Source organism: Pseudophryne corroboree, chromosome 4 (assembly GCF_028390025.1).
Source record: "Pseudophryne corroboree isolate aPseCor3 chromosome 4, aPseCor3.hap2, whole genome shotgun sequence".
NCBI classification, from domain to species: Eukaryota; Metazoa; Chordata; class Amphibia; order Anura; family Myobatrachidae; genus Pseudophryne; species Pseudophryne corroboree.
Genome location: NC_086447.1, coordinates 665,539,295 through 665,557,663, shown reverse-complemented (window position 1 = coordinate 665,557,663; position 18,369 = coordinate 665,539,295). Strand labels below are relative to the sequence as shown.

Genomic DNA, 18,369 nt, shown 5'->3' with positions numbered 1-18,369 from the left:
TACTGTTAGGATCTCCTGTTCTGTACTGCCACGTCGCCATGGCAACCGGGAGGCAAGTGTTAGCAAAGTAACCTGAGCGCAGCTGATACTCCGGTCCGGGTTTTTACTGTGTAGTGGTTACAGGCTCTGTGCACGGCAGGGAATCCGGCGCTGGTTTTGTGCTCACAGTCTGTGAGGTCTGAGTGGGGCGTGGACAGCACCTGCTATATAAACCATCCTCTCGGGCTAGGCAAATGCTGCTGAATCTTTGTTTGTTAGTCAGTTCCAGAGAGTTAGCTAGTACTGTGTGACTTTGTATTTACTTGTTGCTTACTGCGAATAGGCCTTGGGATTCGGTACTTCATTCTGCCAATCTGGACCTAGCAGTAAGACTGGAGTCAGTTGTTTAACCTGCTGGGGTTCTTTTGCTATTCTGTGAACCCAGCAGGTTTGCGGCTGTACTCTCAGACCTGCTTGCTTAATCCTCCCTCACTGTGCAGGGCGTCCAGGTGTCAGTTTAGTGGCAGTAAGCTGAACCTGTGCCCTGCAAGTGGGGATTAGGATTGTGGATACTCTCCTTGTGTCTATATTTCTATCTCTGACCAAGGAGTTTATTCCCACACCCGTTGGTTTCCCTTTGGGGTTTTTCCTGTTGCTCTTAGCAACATCATTTTGGGTGCTCCACATGTTAAATCACTACATCTCGCTTCATTGTCCGCTCTATTCCATCTGAGCATTCCTGACACTAGGGAGACACCCAATTCCTGAGCCTTTGGGCTTCCCCGTTCATTTTGTGTTTGTTAGTTAATCCATCACCTCCTGTGTATGTTGTGTTATACTGTCTGTGAGTTCGTTTTGCCTCGCATCCCTCTCTGTTCATACACCGGTATACTCCTGTTAGCACTGGTGTGCGTAACACTTACACGCTGTACAGGAGAGACAGACTAAATAAACGGGGTGGAGGGGTATGTCTTTACGTAAAGCCATTTCTAAAACCTGTTATACGGGAAGATATTCAAGAAGGGACTGTAAGTACTATTGAGACGTTATGGGTAGAAATTGCATGCAGGGGTAAAGGAATAAAGAAGTTATTATTGGGTTATGCTACAGGCCGCCTGGTATTAATGTGTCTGACGAGAAATTGTTACTGAATCAAATTGAAAGAGCAGCAGGAGTAGGAGACATAGTAGTGATGGGAGACTTTACTATCCCGAGATAAACTGGAAAATCAATTCATGTGATACTGCTAGGGGCAATATGTTTTTAAACACGCTAAATGATAATTACTTAGTTCAATTAATCGAGGAACCAACTAGGTACAATGCAATCTTAGACCTGGTATTAACTAACAATGGGGAATTGGTATCAAATATTGAAAAATGAGAGCCCATAGGTAACAGCGACCACAATATGGCTACATTCAATATCAGTTTACATAAGCAGTCCTATACTGGCTCAACTAGGACTCTAAACTTTAGCAAAGCCAACTTTGACATGATGAAGGAAGCGTTAAGGGACATTGAATGGAAAATTCTGTTTCAAGGAAAAAATACTACAGAGAAATGGGATGTATTAAAATCACTGCTAATTAATAATACTCGGAAATTTATTCCCATGAGCAGCAAAAAAAGGAATAAAAATCCCAAGCCAATGTGATTTAACAAAAATATAAAAGAATTAATGGACAAAAAAAGACGAGTATTTAAAAAATACAAATCTGAGGGGGATGCAGTCATTTCAGCACTATAAGGACTGTAACAAAATATGAAAAAAGGGAATAAGAGCGGCTAAAGTAGAAACTGAAAAACTAGTAGCAAAGGAAAGCAAAGCGAATCCCAATTTTTTTTTTAAGTACATCAACAACAAGAGACTAAAGAAGGAGAGTATAGGCCCTTTAAAGGACAAGAGGGGAGTCTTAATCAAAAATGATAATGACATACCGTAGCAAACAAACTAAACAAGTTTTTTTCAACGGTATTTACCAGAGAGGACCAAATGCTGGGTCTAAAACAAAATCTCAACAAAGATAATGTTCCACTGCTAAATGCTTATTTATGTGAGAAGGTAGTCTGTGACCGATTAAAAAAGTTAAAGTCTAATAATTCACCTGGTCCCGATGAAATTCACCCGAGGGTTCTTATGGAGCTGCACGCTGAACTAGCAAAACCTCTATTTTTGATCTTCATGGATTCGGTTAAATCGGGTATGGTTCCCAAAGACTGGCGTATAGCAGAGATAGTGCTGATATTCAAAAGTTCCTTGAAGCAAATAAGGTCATTAAAAGGAACTAACATGGATTTGTGAAGGACAGATCATGTCAGACCAACTTACTTGGCTTTTATGAAACAGTAAGTGCGAACCTTGATCAGGGTAAGGAGGTGGATGTAATCTTTTTAGACTTTGCCAAAGCTTTCGACACTGTACCACACATGCGTCTTATCTATAAGCTACAAGAAATAGGGCTAGGGAGCACAATATGCACTTGGGTCAGTAATTGGTTAGATAATAGGGAGCAGCGCGTTGTGGTCAGTGGATCATTTCCAAATTGGACTAAAGTACTAAGTGGTGTGCCACAAGGGTCTGTACTTGGACCACTTTTGTTCAACATTTTCGTCAACGACCTAACAGTAGGTCTAGAGAGCATTGTGTCAATTTTCGCAGACAATACCAAATTGTGTAAGGTTATAAATACGGAGGGGATGCTGAGTCTCTTCAGAACGACTTAACTAAACTAGAAGCATGTGCAGCAAAATGGAGATGAGATTCAACACAGACAAATGTAGGATAATGCACTGTGGGGGCAAGACCAAAAATAACACCTACATACTAAATGGGGTAACATTAGGGGATTCTGTACTGGAAAAGACTTAGGGGTTCACATAGATAACAAATTAAGCAGCAGTACTCAAAGTAGAAGTGCAGCAAAGAAGGCTAATAAGATATTAGCATGCATAAACGGGGAATTGATGCAAGGGACGAGAGTATTATACTCCCATTATATAAATCACTAGTGAGGCCACATCTTGAAGACTGTGTGCAATTTTGGGCACCATATTACAAAAAGGATATCATGGAGCTAGAAAAGGTTCAGAGGCGGGCGACCAAACTAATCAAGGGAATGGAGACGCTGGAATACGAGGAAGGGCTTGCAAGGCTAGGCATGTTTACATTGGAAAAGAGGAGACTAAGAGGGGACATGATCAACATCTACAAATATATAAGGGGTCAATACACAGTGCTTGGGAGGGACCTGTTTTCTGTAAGATCAGCACAGAGGACACGTGGTCACTCGCTTAGATTAGAGGAGAGGAGTTTCCGCACATTGAGGCGAAAAGGTTTTTTCACAGTAAGTGTTTAGAATTCCTTGCCTGAGAGAGTAGTAATGGCGGACTCAGTCAACACCTTTAAGAATGGGTTAGATAAATTCCTATTGGATAAAGACATTCAGGGTTATGGTGTGTAGGCACGCATTATAGTTAATATAACTAGTCCTAACATAAAAATAACTAGTCCTATAATAAGACTGCATAGGAGACCACAAATAGGTTGAACTCGATGGACAATTGTCTTTTTTCAACCTTAGTTACTATGTTACCATGTTACTATGTTACATATTTTAATTGTATTTCTCTGACCAAGGGGAGCAACACTTAAATTCAATAAAGCATAGATAAATGTGATAGTTGGTCCATGTTTACATGTTGTCTTACATTACTTCAAGTTGAACAATTTCTGGTCAAAATAGGGCAGGGTTCCTGTTGTGTGTTTTTATGATACATAGGGGGTCATTCTGAGTTGATCGTAGCTGTGCTAAATTTAGCACAGCTACGATCATTCACACTGACATGCGGGGGGAAGCTCGGCACAGGGCTAGTCTGCCCCGCATGTCAGTGCCACCCCCACCACCCCCGCAGAAGTGCAAAGGCACAGCGGTGATGCCTTTGCACTTCAGGAGTAGCTCCCGACCAGCGCAGCTTTAGCGTGCTGGCCAGGAGCTACTTATCGCTCCCCAGCCCGCAGCGGCTGCGTGTGACGTCACGCAGCTGCTGCAGCCCGCCCCCCCATTCGGTCGAGCCATGCCTGCGTTGGTCGGACCGTGCGCAGTTCTGACCCGATTTCACCGCTGCAATAATCTGCAGCGTGCGATCGGGTCAGGATGACCCCAATAGATTGCTAGTTCTACTGGGGCAGGGAATAATGTGAATGACCAAATGTTCTCTGTAAAGGCTGCGGTATCTGTTTGTGATGTAAAAATTACTGGTAATAAATATATTTTGTGTATGGGGTTTTTCTTCCCTGGAATTGATCAGTGCACTGTGGCCCTCATTCCGATTTGTTCGCTCGCTAGCTACTTTTAGCAGAAATGAAAACGCGAAGCCGCCGCCCTCTGGGAATGTATTTTAGCATAGCAGAATTGCTAACAAAAGATTAGCAATTCTGCTATTAATTATTTCCTTGCAGTTTCTGAGTAGCTCCAGACCTTCTCCTAGATTGCGATCACCTCAGTCCGTTTAGTTCCTGGTTTGACGTCACAAACACGCCCAGCGTCCGGCCAGCCACTCCCCCGTTTCTCCAGCCACTCCTGCATTTTCTGCTGGCACGCCTGCGTTTTTTAGCACACTCCCGGAAAACGCTCAGTTACCACCCAGAAACACCCACTTCCTGTCATTCTCCGATCAACAGAGCGACTGAAAAGCTTTGTTCGCCCGTGAATAAAACAGCATAGTTTTGTGTAAAACTGCTTAGCGGGTGCGCCCTGCGGTGCATACGCATGCGCATAACTGCCAGATTTTAGCCTATTAGCAATTCTGCTAAAAATAGCAGCGAGCGAACAACTCAGAATGACCACCTGTGTGATTAAGCTAGATTGCAATGAAGTATGGCTACCATGTGGCTACACTTTATTTTCTCACACACTGACGTGAGAGAACTGGCATTGCACTACTGTCTAGAGCATTTCATATTTATGATCCTGTATGTCCTTTCCAAGTCTCATTTGGTATAGTTTCCTCAATTGAAAGAGCTTACTGCGTAAATTATATATTTTATGTAGACTCTGTAATAGATCTTACATGTATATGTATTTTAAACCACCCATGGTAATGTCTATTTTACTAAGCAGACTTAATTAGGGTTTGGGCCTTTAGTAAAAGCCGGAAATGGGTCCTGGGGGTGTGGATGTGAGAGAGAAGGAAGAGCTCCATCCAGGCTTGGACTGGCCCACAGGGGTACAGGGGAAACCACCAGTGGGCCCCACTGCCTGGGGGCCCACCTCCTGCTCTAAGGATCATGTTCTAGACTGTGCACTTCCATTATACTTTATACATGTTACCTTATACTGGTCTACTATGGTGTATTTTCTAAAGTGCATGGCTGTTATTAATCTGTTATTAATCTGGTACATTATCATGCATGCAGCAGCTGAATTTACTGTATATATTTTTATGAAGGGGTCCAGACGAAGGGGTGCACTCTCTAATGGTTAGTTAAACCAATGAGGTGGGAGGCCACACACCCTCAGCAGACTGGCCACACCCCTAAATATAGGCCCCTACCACTGCATTCCCCCAGCGGGCCCTACATGCTCCAGTCCGACACTGGCTCCATCCACAAGGTCCATTTCAGGACTTTAGTCCTTCAGCTTGAGAGCAGGCTAATAAGTGCCTGCACCTGTAGAAGGCTGATATAAGCTGTGTCAGGGCTTGGCTTAGGGTCTCACTACCTTGGGAATTAGGCAGCAGGCCTGTTATGAGACACTGTGATTTTCTGACTGTAAGTACTGTGCATATGCCTGTGTTTGTGGTAGGGGCATTAGGTCCTACCACCCTTAGTCTATTATGTTTAGTTAGGACCCAGATGGAGCTAGAATTTATTTTTATATTTTGTTTTTTTTACTGCTCAACAAAAATAGCCACGGCTAGATTGCACAAAAACCCTGGACTGGTGTGTTTTTTACTGACTGCTGTGTGTTTAGAGGTGCCCATCTACCACAGGATTTATTGAATTTATTGAATTGTTGAGGATAAGTGAGTTTACTTTGCTGAGTGCTGGGTTCTCTGTTTGTGTGTGTGTATGTATGTATATATATATATATATATATATATATATATATATATATATATATATATATATATATATATGTATGTATACTGTTACACGCAAAGTGAGATATTTCAATCCTTTAAGTGTTATAATTTTGAGGATTGTGGTTTACAGTTTAAGAAAACCCCAAATCCTAAATCTCAGAAAATTAGATTATTACCTAAAATCAATAAAAAAGGATTTTAAATACAGAAATGTCGGCCCTCTAAAAAGTATAATCATACATATGTACTCAGTACTTGGTTTGGGCCCCTTTTGCATGAATTAAAGCCTCAATGCGGCGTGGCATGGATTCTATCAGCCTGTGGCACTGCTGAGGTGTTATGGAAGACCAGGATGCTTCAATAGCGGCCTTCAGCTCTTCTGCATTGTTCGGTCTCATGTTTCTCCTCTTTGTCTTGGCAATGCCTCATAGATTCTCTATGGGGTTCAGGTCAGGAGAGTTTGCTGGCCAATCCAGCAGAGGTTATTGAACCTGGTTTTGGTACTTTTGGCAGTGTGGGCAGGTGTCAAGTCCTGCTGGAAAATGAAGTCGGCATCACCATAATGCTTGTTTTCTGAAGGAAAATGAAGTCAGCATCACCATAATGCTTGTTTGCTCTAAAATGTCCTGGTAGACGGCTGCGTTGACTCTGGACTTAATACCACAGTGCCAGGTATACAAATGCCCCCACAGTGCCAGATCCACAATTGCCCCCACAGTGTCAGATCCACAATTGCCCCCACAGTGTCAGGTAATACCTGACACTGTGGGGGCAATTGTCGATCTGTCACTGTGGGGGCAATTGTATACCTGACAGGTATACAATTGCCCCCACAGTGCAAGGTAAACAATTGCCCCCACAGTGCCAGGTATACAAATGCCCCACAGTGCCAGCCAATTGCCCCCACAGTGCCAGATATACAATTGCCCCCACAGCAGCCAGTGCTGCAGCTGCTTACCGCTGCTGCACTGCTACTGCTGCTTCTCCTCCGGGCTCCGGCTGTGAGGAACGGGTGAGTCAGGAGAGGAGAGCGCCCGCCAGAGCGGCTGTGTCTGGCGCGGCGGCGTATAGCGGACTTCGTTCAAACCAGCTGCCGGTTCATGAGTCAATCAGAGCTCACGGACCGGCGGCTTCTGATTGGCTGCCGGTCCGCGAGCTCTGATTGGCTCACGAACCGGCGGCTGGTTTGAAGTCTGCTATACGCCGCCGCGCCAGACACAGCCGCGCTGGCGGGCGCTCTCCTCTCTTGACAGCTGGGACACGCTGCCGCCGGACTGAGTGGCAGCGTGTATCAGTGAGCGCTGGACCGGCCCACGTGGCCATCGGCCCTTTTGGCATGTGCCAGATGGCCAGTCCGGCCCTGGACCCGTGGGTGGGACAGCGTGACAGACCGTGAAAAACGGGACAGTCCCGCCAAAATCGGGACAGTTGGGAGGTATGCTTAAACTATCTTTCTCTCTGTTCACATTGGGGGTAATTCCAAGTTGATCGCAGCAGGAAATTTTTTAGCAGTTGGGCAAAACCATGTGCACTGCAGGGGGGGGCAGATATAACATGTGCAGACAGAGATAGATTTGGGTGTGGTGAGTTCAATCTGCAATCTAAATTGCAGTGTAAAAAAAAAGCAGCCAGTATTTACTCTGCACAGAAACAAAATAACCGAGCCAAATCTAACTCTCTCTGCAAATGTTATATCTGCCCCCCCCCCCCTGCAGTGCACATGGTTTTGCCCAATTGCTAAAAAATTTCCTGCTGCGATCAACTTGGAATTACCCCCATACTTATTCAGCAAAGGATGTTACATTCACTTGATGCATTTCATCACAATGTCTGATTTCGATATATGCATACATACTGTATGTATGCCTCTATGAAAACACACATTGGGGTAAATTTACTAAGAATCATATTTTTCCGTTTGAGGTCAAAGTTCAATCACGAATGACATCGAAAGTGTAAATATGCAACTTTTTGAATTGATTACGACTAATTTACTAAGCTGCCGTATTCTGCATTTTCGGTTTTTCCGATTGTCGATGTCATTCGTTTTTTTAGGCAGTGTTTTACGTGAGTGACTTGTAAAACACTGCCGACTTTAATACAATGAATCTCGGCCGGATCTGAGAAATCCGTGCAGGGCTTCATTGTGCACCTTGTAAAAAAAAAAAATGTTTAAACTTAAAAAAAAATTGCGTGGGGTCCCCCCTCCTAAGCCAAACCAGCCTCGGGCTCTTTGAGCTGGCCCTGGTTGCAAAAATATGGGGAGAAAATTGACAGGGGTTCCCCCATATTTAAGCAACCAGCACCGGGCTCTGCGCCTGGTCCTGGTTCCAAAAATACGGGGGACAAAAAGCGTAGGGGTCCCCCGTATTTTTTAAACCAGCACCGGGCTCCACTAGCTGGACAGATAATGCCACAGCCGGGGGTCACTTTTATACAGTGCCTTGCGGCCGTGGCATCAAATATACAACTAGTCACCCCTGGCCGGGGTACCCTGGGGGAGTGGGGACCCCTTCAATCAAGGGGTCCCCCCCCCCAGCCACCCAAGGGCCAGGGGTGAAGCCCGAGGCTGTCCCCCTCCCATCCAGGGTACCCCGGCCAGGGGTGACTAGTTGGATATTTGATGCCACGGCCGCAAGGCACTGTATAAAAAGTGACCCCCGGCTGTGGCATTATCTGTCCAGCTGGTGGAGCCCGGTGCTGGTTTCAAAAATACGGGGGACCCCTACGCTTTTTGTCCCCCGTATTTTTGGAACCAGGACCAGGCGCAGAGCCCGGTGCTGGTTGCTTAAATATGGGGAACCCCTGTAAATTTTTTTCCCATATTTTTGCAACCAGGGCCGGCTCAAAGAGCCCGAGGCTGGTTTGGTTAAGGAGGGGGGACCCCACGCATTTTTTTTTTTTTAAATTATAACATTCCCCACCCCTTCCCACTGAAAAACATGCACGGATCTCATGGATCCGTGCATGCCTATACAAACACGGGATAAAAAAGCAGGTCTGTTTTTTTTTTTTTAGCACTTTTTCACGATTTGTATTTTAGCACGGCAGTGTTTGGCTATTGTCGGCAGTGTTTGTGTTTTGCACTTTTTAGTAAATGACCGATTTCTACCAAATTGCAGGCGTATTTGACCGATGGTGTATTGATTTGTGATTTATTCCTAGGACTTCCAAAATATTACGAATGCCCTCATCACTGCCGTGATTTTTGCTTAGTAAATTACCGAGATGACACTTTGAAGAAAAAACGGCATCTCGGTCAAAATCGGGACCTTAGTAAATAAAATATACCCCATTGTGATGAAATGTGTCAAGCCAGGTTAACATTTTTTGTTGATTCTGGGATAGACTTTTTTGATTGGTTCCATTGCCAGTCACCAAAGGAACAGAGAGTCTGTACTCCTGTACAGAATGGTGACTGAGCTATGAGAGCACAAAGACTGATCTGTGCCTAAATGAATTAGTTTAATCAATCATGCTGTTAGAAATGTTTTTGTTAACTGCCTAATTAAATCTGGGACAAAGTGTTCTTAAATTGAGACTTACAAAGAGACTGTTTAAAATCCAGATTTAACCCCTCCACAGGGAGGTAACATATATACAGTAGAAGGCTATTTCTATTGGATATAAAAGTTTTGCTCAATATTATTAAGAGTCTTGTCTAACATCATATTGGTAATTATTATTGTAATAGGGAAAGTCTAGATTTAGGTTGATATCTTATTGTTTATAGAGCAAACTATAATTTATATTTATAATTTATTTTCTCATACGTCCTAGAGGATGCTGGGGATGCTTCAAGAACCATGGGGTATAGACGGGATCAGCAGGAGACATAGGCACACTTTAAGACTTTGATTGGGTGTGAACTGGCTCCTCCCTCTATGCCCCTCCTCCAGACTCCAGTTTAGATTCTGTGCCCAGAGACACTGGTCACACACAGGGGAGCTCTACTTAGTTTCTCTGAAAAGACTTTATGTTAGGTTTATTATTTTCAGGGAGACCTGCTGGCAAAGCAGACCTACTTCTCTGAGTTCAAAGGCTCTGCTTCTTAGGCTACTGGACACCATTGGCTCCAGATGGTTCGTTTACTTGGTACGCCTAGCTGCTTGTTCCCGGAGCCGCGCCGTCACCCCCCTTGCAGAGCCAGAAGAAAGGAGTAAAAGAAGAAAAGAAGACTTCAGTGACGGCAGAAGACTTCAGTGTGGAGGTACCGCGCAGCGGTCGTGCTGCGCGCCATGCTCCCACACACACAGCGGCACTGGCAGGGTGCAGGGTGAAGGGGGGCGCCCTGGGCAGCATGGACACTGAGGTTTTTACACTGGCAAATAAGTATATTTAAAGTGCCTAGGCACTAAATATAAACTAGAGATGAGCGGGTTCGGTTCCTCGGAATCCGAACCCGCCCGAACTTCAGGGTTTTTTACACGGGGCCGAGCAGGCTCGGATCCTACCGCCTTGCTCGGTTAACCCGAGCGCGCCCGAACGTCATCATCACGCTGTCGGATTCTCGCGGGGCTCGGATTCTATATAAGGAGCCGCGCGTCGCCGCCATTTTTCACACGTGCATTGAGATTCATAGGGAGAGGACGTGGCTGGCGTCCTCTCCGTTTATAGAGATTCGAGAAGAGAGTGAGACAGTCTCACTAGAGAGAGACACAGTAGTAATTTTGGGGAGCATTAGGAGGAGTACTACTACTACTAGTACTTGCTGAAGTGAAGTGATAGATAGTGTGACTGTATTGTATTATCTGACTTGTGGGGGAGACACTGACAGTGGGGAGCAGTTAGAGTCTGAGAGCAGGACTCAGGACTCAGGAGTACATACTACATATAACGTACAGTGCACACTTTTGCTGCCAGAGTGCCACACCAGTATAATATATATTGTGATTGTATGCTTAGGAGTACTACTTGCAAGTTGCTGATAGTGTGACCAGTGACCTGACCACCAGTTTAATAATCACCACCAGTTTAATTAATATATATATATATATATATATATATATATATATAATTGTATATAATTAATATATATATAATATTATAATTGTATACCACCTACCCGTGTTTTTTTCTTTTTTTCTTTCTTCTTTATACATACTACTATAGTAGCTTACTGTAGCAGTCTGCGGTGCTGCTGAGCTGACAGTGTCCAGCAGGTCCGTCATCAGTCATTACATAATAAATATATATACCTGTCCGGCTGCAGTACTAGTGATATTATATATACATATATATATTGATTTCATATCATTATCATCCAGTCTATATTAGCAGCAGACACAGTATGTTAGTCCATGGCTGTAGCTACCTCTGTGTCGGCACTCGGCAGTCCATCCATAATTGTATACCACCTACCCGTGTTTTTTTTTTTTTTTCTTTCTTCTTGATACATACTACTATAGTAGCTTACTGTAGCAGTCTGCGGTGCTGCTGAGCTGACAGTGTCCAGCAGGTCCGTCATCAGTCATTACATAATAAATATATATACCTGTCCGGCTGCAGTACTAGTGATATTATATATACATATATATATTGATTTCATATCATTATCATCCAGTCTATATTAGCAGCAGACACAGTACGTTAGTCCACGGCTGTAGCTACCTCTGTGTCGGCACTCGGCAGTCCATCCATAATTGTATACCACCTACCGGTGGTTTTTTTTTTCTTTCTTCTTGATACATACTACTATAGTAGCTTACTGTAGCAGTCTGCTGTGCTGCTGAGCTGACAGTGTCCAGCAGGTCCGTCATCAGTCATCATTACCTAATAAATATATATCTACCTGTCCGGCTGCAGTACGAGTGATATTATATATACATATATATATTGATTTCATATCATTATCATCCAGTCTATATTAGCAGCAGACACAGTACGTTAGTCCACGGCTGTAGCTACCTCTGTGTCGGCACTCGGCAGTCCATCCATAATTGTATACCACCTACCCGTGGTTTTTTTTTTTCTTTCTTCTTGATACATACTACTATAGTAGCTTACTGTAGCAGTCTGCGGTGCTGCTGAGCTGACAGTGTCCAGCAGGTCCGTCATCAGTCATCATTACCTAATAAATATATATCTACCTGTCCGGCTGCAGTACTAGTGATATTATATATACATATATATATTGATTTCATATCATTATCATCCAGTCTATATTAGCAGCAGATACAGTACGTTAGTCCACGGCTGTAGCTACCTCTGTGTCGGCACTCGGCAGTCCATCCATAATTGTATACCACCTACCCGTGGTTTTATTCTTTTTCTTTCTTCTTGATACATACTACTATAGTAGCTTACTGTAGCAGTCTGCGGTGCTGCTGAGCTGACAGTGTCCAGCAGGTCCGTCATCAGTCATCATTACCTAATAAATATATATCTACCTGTCCGGCTGCAGTACTAGTGATATTAGATATACATATATATATTGATTTCATATCATTATCATCCAGTCTATATTAGCAGCAGACACAGTACGGTAGTCCACGGCTGTAGCTACCTCTGTGTCGGCACTTGGCAGTCCATCCATAATTGTATACCACCTACCCGTGGTTTTTTTTTTTTTCTTTCTTCTTGATACATACTACTATAGTAGCAGTCTGTGGTGCTGCTGAGCTGACAGTGTCCAGCAGGTCCGTCATCAGTCATCATTACCTAATAAATATATATCTACCTGTCCGGCTGCAGTACTAGTGATATTATATATACATATATATTGATTTCATATCATTATCATCCAGTCTATATTAGCAGCAGACACAGTACGGTAGTCCACGGCTGTAGCTACCTCTGTGTCGGCACTCGGCAGTCCATCCATAAGTATACTAGTATCCATCCATCTCCATTGTTTACCTGAGGTGCCTTTTAGTTGTGCCTATTAAAATATGGAGAACAAAAATGTTGAGGTTCCAAAAATAGGGAAAGAACAAGATCCACTTCCACCTCGTGCTGAAGCTGCTGCCACTAGTCATGGCCGAGACGATGAAATGCCAGCAACGTCGTCTGCCAAGGCCGATGCCCAATGTCATAGTACAGAGCATGTCAAATCCAAAACACCAAATATCAGTAAAAAAAGGACTCCAAAACCTAAAATAAAATTGTCAGAGGAGAAGCGTAAACTTGCCAATATGCCATTTACCACACAGAGTGGCAAGGAACGGCTGAGGCCCTGGCCTATGTTCATGGCTAGTGGTTCAGCTTCACATGAGGATGGAAGCACTCAGCCTCTCGCTAGAAAAATGAAAAGACTCAAGATGGCAAAAGCAGTAGCACCGCAAAGAACTGTGCGTTCTTCGAAATCCCAAATCCACATGGAGAGTCCGACTCCAATTGTGTCGGTTGCGATGCCTGACCTTCCCAACACTGGACGTGAAGAGCATGCGCCTTCCACCATTTGCACGCCCCCTGCAAGTGCTGGAAGGAGCACCCGCAGTCCAGTTCCTGATAGTCAGATTGAAGATGTCAGTGTTGAAGTACACCAGGATGAGGAGGATATGGGTGTTGCTGGCGCTGGGGAGAAAATTGACCAGGAGGATTCTGATGGTGAGGTGGTTTGTTTAAGTCAGGCACCCGGGGAGACACCTGTTGTCCGTGGGAGGAATATGGCCACTGACATGCCTGGTGAAAATACCAAAAAAATCAGCTCTTCGGTGTGGAAGTATTTCAACAGAAATGCGGACAACAGGTGTCAAGCCGTGTGTTGCCTTTGTCAAGCTGTAATAAGTAGGGGTAAGGACGTTAACCACCTCGGAACATCCTCCCTTATACGTCACCTGCAGCGCATTCATAATAAGTCAGTGACAAGTTCAAAAACTTTGGGTGACAGCGGAGGCAGTCCACTGACCAGTAAATACCTTCCTCTTGTAACCAAGCTCACGCAAACCACCCCACCAACTCCCTCAGTGTCAATTTCCTCCTTCCCCAGGAATGCCAATAGTCCTGCAGGCCATGTCACTGGCAATTCTGACGATTCCTCTCCTGCCTGGGATTCCTCCGATGCATCCTTGCGTGTAATGCCTACTGCTGCTGGCGCTGCTGTTGTTGCTGCTGGGAGTCGATGGTCATCCCAGAGGGGAAGTCGTAAGACCACTTTTACTACTTCCACCAAGCAATTGACTGTCCAACAGTCCTTTGCGAGGAAGATGAAATATCACAGCAGTCATCCTACTGCAAAGCGGATAACTGAGGCCTTGGCATCCTGGGTGGTGAAAAACGTGGTTCCGGTATCCATCATTACTGCAGAGCCAACTAGAGACTTGTTGGAGGTACTGTGTCCCCGGTACCAAATACCATCTAGGTTCCATTTCTCTAGGCAGGCGATACCGAAAATGTACACAGACCTCAGAAAAAGAGTCACCAGTGTCCTAAAAAATGCAGCTGTACCCAATGTCCACTTAACCACGGATATGTGGACAAGTGGAGCAGGGCAGGGTCAGGACTATATGACTGTGACAGCCCACTGGGTAGATGTATGGACTCCCGCCGCAAGAACAGCAGCGGCGGCACCAGTAGCAGCATCTCGCAAACGCCAACTCTTTCCTAGGCAGGCTACGCTTTGTATCACCGGTTTCCAGAATACGCACACAGCTGAAAACCTCTTACGGCAACTGAGGAAGATCATCGCGGAATGGCTTACCCCAATTGGACTCTCCTGTGGATTTGTGGCATCGGACAACGCCAGCAATATTGTGTGCGCATTAAATCTGGGCAAATTCCAGCACGTCCCATGTTTTGCACATACCTTGAATTTGGTGGTGCAGAATTTTTTTAAAAACGACAGGGGCGTGCAAGAGATGCTGTCGGTGGCCAGAAGAATTGCGGGACACTTTCGGCGTACAGGCACCACGTACAGAAGACTGGAGCACCACCAAAAACAACTGAACCTGCCCTGCCATCATCTGAAGCAAGAAGTGGTAACGAGGTGGAATTCAACCCTCTATATGCTTCAGAGGTTGGAGGAGCAGCAAAAGGCCATTCAAGCCTATACAATTCAGCACGATATAGGAGGTGGAATGCACCTGTGTCAAGCGCAGTGGAGAATGATTTCAACGTTGTGCAAGGTTCTGCTGCCCTTTGAACTTGCCACACGTGAAGTCAGTTCAGACACTGCCAGCCTGAGTCAGGTCATTCCCCTCATCAGGCTTTTGCAGAAGAAGCTGGAGACATTGAAGGAGGAGCTAACACGGAGCGATTCCGCTAGGCATGTGGGACTTGTGGATGGAGCCCTTAATTCGCTTAACAAGGATTCACGGGTGGTCAATCTGTTGAAATCAGAGCACTACATTTTGGCCACCGTGCTCGATCCTAGATTTAAAGCCTACCTTGTATCTCTCTTTCCGGCAGACACAAGTCTGCTGGGGTTGAAAGACCTGCTGGTGAGAAAATTGTCAAGTCAAGCGGAACGCGACCTGTCAACATCTCCTCCTTCACATTCTCCCGCAACTGGGGGTGCGAGGAAAAGGCTCAGAATTCCGAGCCCACCCGCTGGCGGTGATGCAGGGCAGTCTGGAGTGACTGCTGATGCTGACATCTGGTCCGGACTGAAGGACCTGACAACGATTACGGACATGTCGTCTACTGTCACTGCATATGATTCTCTCACCATTGAAAGAATGGTGGAGGATTATATGAGTGACCGCATCCAAGTAGGCACGTCACACAGTCCGTACTTATACTGGCAGGAAAAAGAGGCAATTTGGAGGCCCTTGCACAAACTGGCTTTATTCTACCTAAGTTGCCCTCCCACAAGTGTGTACTCCGAAAGAGTGTTTAGTGCCGCCGCTCACCTTGTCAGCAATCGGCGTACGAGGTTACATCCAGAAAATGTGGAGAAGATGATGTTCATTAAAATGAATTATAATCAATTCCTCCGTGGAGACATTGACCAGCAGCAATTGCCTCCACAAAGTACACAGGGAGCTGAGATGGTGGATTCCAGTGGGGACGAATTGATAATCTGTGGGGAGGGGGATGTACACGGTGATATATCGGAGGATGATGATGAGGTGGACATCTTGCCTCTGTAGAGCCAGTTTGTGCAAGGAGAGATTAATTGCTTCTTTTTTGGTGGGGGTCCAAACCATCCCGTCATTTCAGTCACAGTCGTGTGGCAGACCCTGTCACTGAAATGATGGGTTGGTTAAAGTGTGCATGTCCTGTTTATACAACATAAGGGTTGGTGGGAGGGCCCAAGGACAATTCCATCTTGCACCTCTTTTTTCTTTAATTTTTCTTTGCGTCATGTGCTGTTTGTGGAATGTTTTTTGGAAGGGCCATCCTGCGTGACACTGCAGTGCCACTCCTAGATGGGCCCGGTGTTTGTGTTGGCCACTAGGGTCGCTTATCTTACTCACACAGCTACCTCATTGCGCCTCTTTTTTTCTTTGCGTCATGTGCTGTTTGTGGAGTGTTTTTTGGAAGGGCCATCCTGCGTGACACTGCAGTGCCACTCCTAGATGGGCCCGGTGTTTGTGTCGGCCACTAGGGTCGCTTATCTTACTCACACAGCTACCTCATTGCGCCTCTTTTTTTCTTTGCGTCATGTGCTGTTTGGGGAGTGTTTTTTGGAAGGGCCATCCTGCGTGACACTGCAGTGCCACTCCTAGATGGGCCCGGTGTTTGTGTCGGCCACTAGGGTCGCTTATCTTACTCACACAGCTACCTCATTACGCCTCTTTTTTTCTTTGCGTCATGTGCTGTTTGGGGAGTGTTTTTTGGAAGGGCCATCCTGCGTGACACTGCAGTGCCACTCCTAGATGGGCCCGGTGTTTGTGTCGGCCACTAGGGTCGCTTATCTTACTCACACAGCTACCTCATTGCGCCTCTTTTTTTCTTTGCGTCATGTGCTGTTTGGGGAGTGTTTTTTGGAAGGGCCATCCTGCGTGACACTGCAGTGCCACTCCTAGATGGGCCCGGTGTTTGTGTCGGCCACTAGGGTCGCTTAGCTTAGTCATCCAGCGACCTCGGTGCAAATTATAGGACTAAAAATAATATTGTGAGGTATTCAGAATAGACTGAAAATGAGTGGAAATTATGGTTTTTGAGGTTAATAATACTTTGGGATCAAAATGACCCCCAAATTCTATGATTTAAGCTGTTTTTTAGGTTTTTTGGAAAAAAACACCCGAATCCAAAACACCCGAATCCGACAAAAAAAATTCGGTGAGGTTTTGCCAAAACGCGGTCGAACCCAAAACACAGCCGCGGAACCGAACCCAAAACACAAAACCCGAAAAATTTCCGGCGCTCATCTCTAATATAAACCCCCGCCAGTATAAATATGTGGATTTGAGCGGGACTGAAGTGCACCGGTGAGGGGGAGTGGCTTAGCCCTCACAGCTCTATCCAGCGCCATTTTCTTCTCACAGAGACGCTGGTCCTTCCTAAACACTGCTGCATAGATCAGAGTGGAAAACGAGGGGGGGCACAGTGGTTTGGTGTAATATAAATAACACTATATCATGGGCACTGGGGGAAATGAGCTGATAAACTCCTTCTGTGTTTCCATGACAGTTTGTACTGGGGTCTATCCCTTATAGCTAGTGTAATGTTGGTGGGTGTTTGGTACACGTGTGTCGGCATATTTGAGGCTGAGGGCTCTGCCACAAAGGGAATGACTGTCGGTGCTGTCGACTCCTAATGGTACTTGCTACATGTAAATATGTCAACATGTCAGTAGAGGTATTTTTTTCCCAGGAGAAAGCTATATGGGAGACACAGATGTGGGGGGTGTCCCTGTCGGCACCAACAATATCTGACTGGGTGGATATGGACATGATAATGTGATATCAGATAGAACTATACCTATATGTAATATGTATGTATAGCATGATTATATAGGTCTGTGGCACGATCACAGACGTGATAATATTTATAAAGGGAGTCATATTCATAGAATAGATTTCTCTCAGAGCCCTCAGGGTCGCAAAAATGTTATTTTGCCCAGTTACTACTCCCTGAGATCGACTCGGAAATCTTTCTTAGGTTTCCTGCTCAGATCCTCAAAAATTGTCATTCAGTACCTGTTCATACACATTAGAACGTATTAATGTCACTAGGGACCCTGCTGTTCCTGAAAAAAATATGTATATGTGTAATATATATATATATATATATATATATATATATATATATATATATATATATATATATATATATATATATATATATATATATATATATATATATATATATATATAGAAATACAGAGGGGGACGGCACTCAGAGGATTTTTTTCAAGTGTTTTATTCAAGTATAAAACATACTATTATCTATCAACGTTTCGGTGCTAGACAACACC

The 18,369-nt window shown here is 44.8% G+C and overlaps 1 long non-coding RNA gene across 1 annotated transcript in view; it reads left to right on the top strand.

The window, feature by feature from the left end:
- The first annotated feature begins 5,703 nt into the window (after positions 1-5,703).
- The window catches only part of LOC134911682 (uncharacterized), a 194,799-nt gene continuing 182,133 nt past the window's right edge, over positions 5,704-18,369 (top strand). The window contains exon 1 of the long non-coding RNA XR_010176762.1: positions 5,704-5,751. This is a non-coding gene — a long non-coding RNA (uncharacterized LOC134911682). The remainder of the gene's footprint in view (positions 5,752-18,369) is intronic.